The 5,624-nt window shown below is 46.1% G+C and overlaps 1 long non-coding RNA gene across 1 annotated transcript; it reads left to right on the forward strand.

Moving 5' to 3' along the window:
* Window positions 1–1,996: 1,996 nt before the first annotated feature.
* Window positions 1,997–4,978, forward strand: LOC135376030 (uncharacterized). Its single transcript, XR_010417495.1, has 4 exons — window positions 1,997–2,063; window positions 3,388–3,570; window positions 4,764–4,825; window positions 4,912–4,978. It is a non-coding gene; the product is annotated as an uncharacterized LOC135376030 (long non-coding RNA).
* The last annotated feature ends 646 nt before the right edge of the window (window positions 4,979–5,624 follow it).

The following is a 5,624-nucleotide window of genomic DNA, read 5'->3' on the forward strand; positions in this document are numbered from 1 at the left end:
ACAACAATAACGTTGCATCAGAGACGGCTAGTAATCAGTTAAAATGATTCGGCCTAGCAAATGCGAATAATATATTAAACGAACAAAATTAGTCACATGACTCTCCGCGGAAGAATTGATTGTTCTCCGTGATTAGATATGTGTCGGTCTCTGTGTAGTTACGGTGCTCACATGTTCTCTGCGTAGTTAAGGACTTGTCACCCCAATGCTATCTCTCGATTTTATCGGTTACCAAAACCCGAAATTCAAGCACGTTTTCACTTTATGTGGGAAGAAGTCTTCCGATCGGAAGATCATTTGCACGAAGCAGCTTATCGTGAGAGCGAGTTTCAGTACATCGTAGGATTTAAAAAGAAATATGAAAGCCGATACGTTAAAGGAAGTTATCGAATCAAATCTTGTCAATGTGATGTCACTCACTTCGGAGATGGAGGATGATTGCCTTATCGAACGCCTTTGGATGTACTAAAACTTATTAACATGAGACGATAAATACAAAAGCGTTACTTTAACCACAAGAACGTAATTAATGCGGCCTGCACTCTAAGTGAAGTATGCGTGAAAAAAAGTTATATTCGACGTCTCTCGTTTTCCTTTTCCTTTTTTTCAGAGTAAGGCCTCGTAACCCATTTGAGGATAGAAATGAGCACAGGCAGTTGACAATTACTCCCTACAATACACATCTTCCACTCATGAAATGACACATGACCTCCTAGACATTGTGGGATCCTCCGCCCTGAATCTCACTCGAAGGTAGATCCCGACCCGTCAGACTACCAACCGGCTCGCAGAGTAACACGGAGACCAACCGCAACGCACAACACAGCTTTTAATGTGCACAACTATAAAAATGCAATAACAAAAAGGAACTTACACCTCATACAGGCAGGCCGACGAGTACGGTACAGAAAGCAGTATAGCGGCCAGGATCGAATCCCGAGTAACCAGTCCAGCAGCCAGAAAACGACTGCTCCATCGCGTTCCAATCTGTCCTTTCTATCTCGCGCCATCTGCGGTAATGATAAGACACGAGACAGGAGCGCCCTAAACCGACAATGCACAAGCGGCAACCTTGGCATTTATAAGAAATAATAGCTACTAATGTTCTCTCCGACATCGTTATGCCGAGACCAGCGCAGTTAAAAGTTGGATCGCCTGCGCAGTTATGTGCTCTGCCATTAGCAAGTCCTCTCACCACTCAGTCCCAGAGGGTTCTAGCATCAGGTCGACAGGCTGGAACATGTCAGTTATCCACAGCCACGGCCGGGGAACGGGCGAAGAAGTACATTCTGGAATGCGGGCTAGTAATCAAAGAAGAGATGAAAGGGTAAGCCTCTTTACAAGTGCCTTACTTACGTCGGATCTACCATAATAAAAGAAAAGTTGTTGCCTATCACGATGTGCAACTTGTCTTATCTTGCGAGGTTCGCGTGTGCACAGCTTTCTTAGAAAGGCCAATTTGCCACAGAGCCATATGACGTAAGACATACGAAAACAAATCTGCCTGTCCGTGGCAGTCTTCAGTGCAGGACAGAGTGAGCTGTTCTTTGTCGACGATATTAGGTAACACACAACGCAGGGGGAAAAAAATCCGCGTGAGTTTGCATAACGGATTGCTAATGTGCTTCATTATATCAGTAGACACATATCATTATCAGGGAAAAATTGAACAGGGACGAAAAACTACTGAAGAGTGACCAGTAGAGGCGAAGGGTTGCGGAACTCCAGTGGTAAGTTGTCTCGGATAAATTGTTTGGCGAGGGCCTAAATTGTTGTCTGGGCGTCTACTGTTCGGAAGAGCATGTTTCGAGTGGAAAATAAAATCTGTTCTTCGAGGCGGTTCCCGTAGTTGTCATCGCACTCCGCCAAGTTGTCTCTCCCTTTGTCTCCTTCAGCACCAATTAGAGCCGCACTTATACGTGGGTTTGGCATTCATCCAGTGACGTCATGCCAGTCTTTTAAAAGTGACTGCTAGACAGACTGGGTTGTGCTGTGTTGGTTGTACACCATTTTTGCAGCCACCGTGGACGCTGCGCCGACGGGCTTAGCGGAAGTCGATAACGGTGAGTCTGCTATTGTTTACATAGAAGTGAAGTCAGAAAGCCACTATAAGGCTCGCGTAACTACGTCACTAACTACGTTTGACAATTTATCAACTGGTTCTTCGAGAATGTAGAATATACTGGGTGTTTTACGAAAACCTTCGGGCTGAATAATTCGTGAACAGGTGGCGCCATCGAAGAAATTTCTTTTTAATAAAGATCCTTGGGACATCGCCTATGAACTGAGTAGTGAGCGGCTCATTTCCATACGCTCACTAATTAAATAAACATCCTAACTTGTCGCTGGTACACCCTTAAAAATTAACTACACCACATAGCACGCTCCTAGCCAACCATCATCCCGAATGACAACGTTCTCGTCCAATTTGTTAAAAACGGGAGGCGAACCCTGTAGTGAATGTGTAGATAAGCGTCTCCTGCGGTCTTGCGGCTTATCCTTATCCTTATCTTCCGTCAACCCCGCGTGTCAACCAGGCGCATGAACACGAAATTAACAGCCGGACAGCTGATTCAAAGAGCGCATTGGTGCACTGCTCCGCGCAAGAAATATGTACACCGAAACAGATTAATTACTCGGAAAAATCAGTAACTGTCGATGCGTTTTTTCTTGCAATATCTTTCGCTGAAGGTCTCGATGCCTACACAGAGGTTCCGTAAGCGTGCGAAGTAAAATTTAAACGTTAGGATGTTTATTTAATTAGCATGCAAATTAGTACGCAAATTTTTAATTTAATTAGTATGCAGATTAGTATGCAAATGAGCCGCTCAGTTTATAGCCGATGTCCCAAGAATATCTACCCAAACGAAATTTTTCACCTGTTCACAAATTATTCAGGCGGGGGATTTTCGTGAAATACCCTGTACAAGAAGTCGGATACCCAAGTGCCGTATCAGGAATTCGATGGATGAACGGGACCCACGGGAAGCAAAATCAGCGGTTCACTGACGATCGAGCTGTTCGTCCCGTGCTCTGGCTTTCCGCATCACGAACATGATCCACCAACTTGTCTGTGCGCGTGCCGTTTCACTTACAGCATTTGCATTTTACATGATGACTCTTTGTGTGTCGTTGCTTTATAAAGCAAAACGAGAAAAAAAAAAGTCTCCAGTGTCAGTTTGACGAAGACTCAGATGAGGTATTTAAAGGGGGACCCCGAAACAATCCGAAACTGTTACAATGGTTGCGCCAAATAAGTTCGTATACATTCTTCCGAAATGAGAAATAATGTTGGTTTGGCATTCGGGGGACTCGTTGGCACTTGGGACTCGTTTGGCACTCGGGTCTCAAACTGAAACTGAAACTTCCGAATGTTTCCTCTGATAGGTCTCGTACGATGCGTGACGTCACCGATTGGCCCGTGCGGGCCTCCGGCTGTTTCTCCTACACGCGCCATGTATCTGCTTCGTGCCACATGGATGACCAGTCGTCTACTTCGCCGATTTCGCCGAAAGATATTCGCCGGCAGTAAACACGAAACCTGCAGAAAGCAGTACAGGACGAATACCGGTGAGGTGAACCCCAGGGTTGCCGAAGTGCTTTTCAGTGCAGGAGCGCCTAACTACTCAAAGGAAAACGTTTCATTTTCTAATTCCCGATGCGACTTGGGTGTGAGAAATTGTATTCACTGAAATATCATAGGGTATCAGTTGCTGTTGGACTGTTACCTCAACGTATTTTTGGTGCGGAGTCAACTATGCAGAATCGGGGCTAGTTAGAAGTGGTTTCATCACGAGTAACAGAGCAATTCACAGCAGGGAATGCGTCTGCAGCCGCGGCTCTAAATGGGTGATCGCATTCGTCCCAGTCAATTTCAAAAATACGATGTCATTTTGTTCCCGTTGGCCACTGACCGCGGTATCGAAACTCCGTCGTGGTGGTGGTGGTGGTGGTGGTGATGATAGGGCTTGCCGTTGTCGGCCTCACGTACGTGGGCAACGTCACGACTCACGCCCTGGGGGAATGTGCGTCCTGGGCCGACTTCTAAGGGAACTGTGCCGACATATGTCTGAAAGCGTCTGAGGAAAACCCAGGAAGAACCCCAGACAGCACAGCCGGCACCAGGATTCGAACCCGGGTACCTCCCAGTCTCGACGTGACATGGCCAGAACTCCGTCGTGAAATAGTTGCGCAGCTCGTCTTCCTCCAATGGTGGCGTAGTTAGATTTCTTCCAATGAAATACATGACAAGAGCATGCTCAACCTCTTAGGGCCAGATCTCACCTGGCGACGCCGAACGCTGCCAATATAGACGCTCATTTCCGGCACTGAGAGAGGAGAGACGTCGAGCTAAAAAAAATGCCAAGCCGAACTTCTTTCACGACGCCGACGAGAGCGATAATAGAGAGAACGATATACTGGTGACCAATAAATGACACAGAGAGTAGGTTTAACGTCTTGAACGCTTTCCAACATATAATTCTAAAACGCACCGCAGTAATTACCATCATCATGTGACCGGACGCTTCGAACTGAAGCACTTGAAAAAAGACCCGCGGGAAGGACAATGTTGGAAGTTGATCAACTGAAATTATGTAGGGTGATGCACCGTGATCTGCTGCGTGTGTGCACAGCTTCAAGCGAGTCTTTACTGGACGACATATTTAATATTTCAACGTAATCGATTTTTTTCTGTTCCAGCGCATCGCGGTCGTCGTGACTACACGGAAGCCGAATTGATGAAATTTCTTCATCTCTTGAAGGAGTCCAACAACCGTAAGCAGATGCCCACAGAAGACCCGGGAGCCTACTTCAGGAAGCTCAAGTAAGTTGCCGTCGCTAACAGCACTCATCAATTTCAGCATGAGCAAATCGTCACCGACGACAGCGCCATTTAATTTACCCGTTTAGATTTCCTGGCATCTGAGGAAGACCTAGGAATAATCCCAGACAGCACGGCGGGCACTGGGATTCGAACCCGGGTACCTCCCACTCGCGACGTGACATGGCCAGCACGTAACGACTCAGCCACGCGAGCTGGCCGAGTACTCCAATCACGACCATCGCTCTAAAGTACGTTGCCCAATGACGTCCAATGACAGCTGTTTTTCTTGCGCGCCCACTGGCGGTTTTCCGGTTTCGGGTAGGGGAATATGTTGATTAAGAAAGGAACGGTCAGTCAAAGACAGAGGAGATCGGCTTGCTATTCAAAAAAGGAAAATGGTTGAAGAAATAAAGGAAAAGAGAAAGAAGAAAACAAAAGGGAAAGGAAAGGCTGAAGAAAAAGAAGAAAAGAAAGAGGAAGGAAAGAAAAGGAAAATAAACGGAGACAAAAATCCGGTTTCAGTTTGTTTGCAACGCTGTTGGGCGATGAATACTTCACGGTGCACGCTCGGTTGAGGGTATTAAAATATAGAATGGCTTTCAACGAAGGATGTCTCACGCTTAGGCTGTCCTGCTTTCACCGGAAATTTCGTAAATAAGCAGTTAATTAATTAAATTGGGTAATTAGTCCTCGGTAGTCACAACCTCGCCTGCCGCGTAACTTAACTTGGAAAACAGCATGTATGCTGCCCATAGAGTTATTTTTATTTTGTTTTAAATACTTTGCCGATAGAAGAACA

Source organism: Ornithodoros turicata, unplaced genomic scaffold (genome assembly GCF_037126465.1).
Source record: "Ornithodoros turicata isolate Travis unplaced genomic scaffold, ASM3712646v1 ctg00000979.1, whole genome shotgun sequence".
NCBI classification, from domain to species: domain Eukaryota; kingdom Metazoa; phylum Arthropoda; class Arachnida; order Ixodida; family Argasidae; genus Ornithodoros; species Ornithodoros turicata.